The sequence below is a fragment of the Seriola lalandi genome, unplaced genomic scaffold (assembly GCF_002814215.2).
Source record: "Seriola lalandi dorsalis isolate HSWRI2012SDOR001 ecotype SW California unplaced genomic scaffold, Sedor1 jcf7180002054519, whole genome shotgun sequence".
NCBI classification, from domain to species: domain Eukaryota; kingdom Metazoa; phylum Chordata; class Actinopteri; order Carangiformes; family Carangidae; genus Seriola; species Seriola lalandi.
Window position 1 is genome coordinate 2,078,802 of NW_019525072.1, and position 1,545 is coordinate 2,080,346.

Sequence of the window (1,545 nt, forward strand, 5' to 3'; positions counted from 1 at the left end):
GACCCAATATTATGAGATCAGCTCAGATATTAAAATTTGGATTACAAAGGTGTTTAAAACATTCTTTAACAGAGTAATTAGAGTAATATGATTCATTGTATAACACATATGACTCATATGACACATTTATAAAGAACATATGATACATGCTATATTGCAACTCTGAATATAAAAAAATCACTATATTAATTATTCATCCAGCCAAATGTATACTTTTATTAGTCCTGTTTACATGCAGCTAACTGTTTTGATTTATAAGCTTAAGATATTGGTTTCTTTATTTAAATATGATATGAATATTTAATATGTGCTACTTTTGTGTTTCAGTTATATTATTAGTTTCATTATAATCTTCATAAAGGAGGATTTATTACAGGGCTGTTGTATTAGCTTTAGCTAGGTGTACCTAATAAAAAAGTGTATTTATTTATATATTTATTCTGTGTATCCAGAGCCTTGGATGTAGAAGAGATGATGTTGTGGTAGCTTGTGTCAGTTGATAGTACACTGTAGTCTGCACTGATATTGAAGGATAAAGAGACATTTGCGTTTGGCTACAGAAAATCTATGCTCCTCATGGGTTCACAGTTCAGATAGGGACTTCAGGGGCCAATATCATGTCCAGAAATCGGCTCTTGGTGGAGTGTAAGTTTCACTCCAAGATTATGAGTCAGATCTGAAGTGAGTTTGGGGGTTCAGAGGTGGATCTGTGTGACTGGCAAAACACCTTCCGGAAAAATACGTCCACAAATATTGCTCTCATCCTTATCCTCCAGACAGGAGACAGTTTTATGTTTCTAAAATGCACAACTGTAACATAGTATGCATTCAGTGACTCAACTGAAGGTGGCACCACCTTGTACTAGTCCTCATATTGTATTAGTCTTTGGCCCTTGCAGTATTTTCTTTCAAACACAGAGAGAGATCTTGCAGCCGCTCAGCTATGTGGTTGGAAAGCCTGTATCTAAACAGAGACCCTTCAGTGGTTGTTAATTTGCATTGCACAAGGTCCATTTTTATTTTATTGGCTCTTTCTCAAGGTGTATGCAGAACACCGATTCAAACACCTGTTGTTCAAACACCTACCAGAGCAGCAGTGTTGTTATTTTTATTTGTCCCTCTGCAGCAAGAATTGTAGGTGCATTGTTTCCAGCAACTGAAGTGGTGTGCTGCAGTCAGTGGTACAGCATGTTTTCATTTTCATGTGTGACACACTTTCTGTCCTACCTAAAGTAGTGCCATGTGCACAGGCACCTAAATGGTCAAGGCAACATAGGGTATTAGGAGATAGCGTTCCCTGAATGACCCGTTTGTTAAAACTGTTACTGTAGAAGTTGCTTTTATTGCAGTATATCCCTAAGCTAGTGATAAATATAGCTGTGCTTTGGTGCATATAGGACATCCTGTAATGCACAAAAGAATGGCACATTACGTAACACATTTTTATACACTTTTTGACACATGCATCAGTTTTGAAAGAAAAGGACATGTGAAAAAATGTTTTATTAGATTTTGAATTTGTTCTTTTGGTTTATACAAAATTAA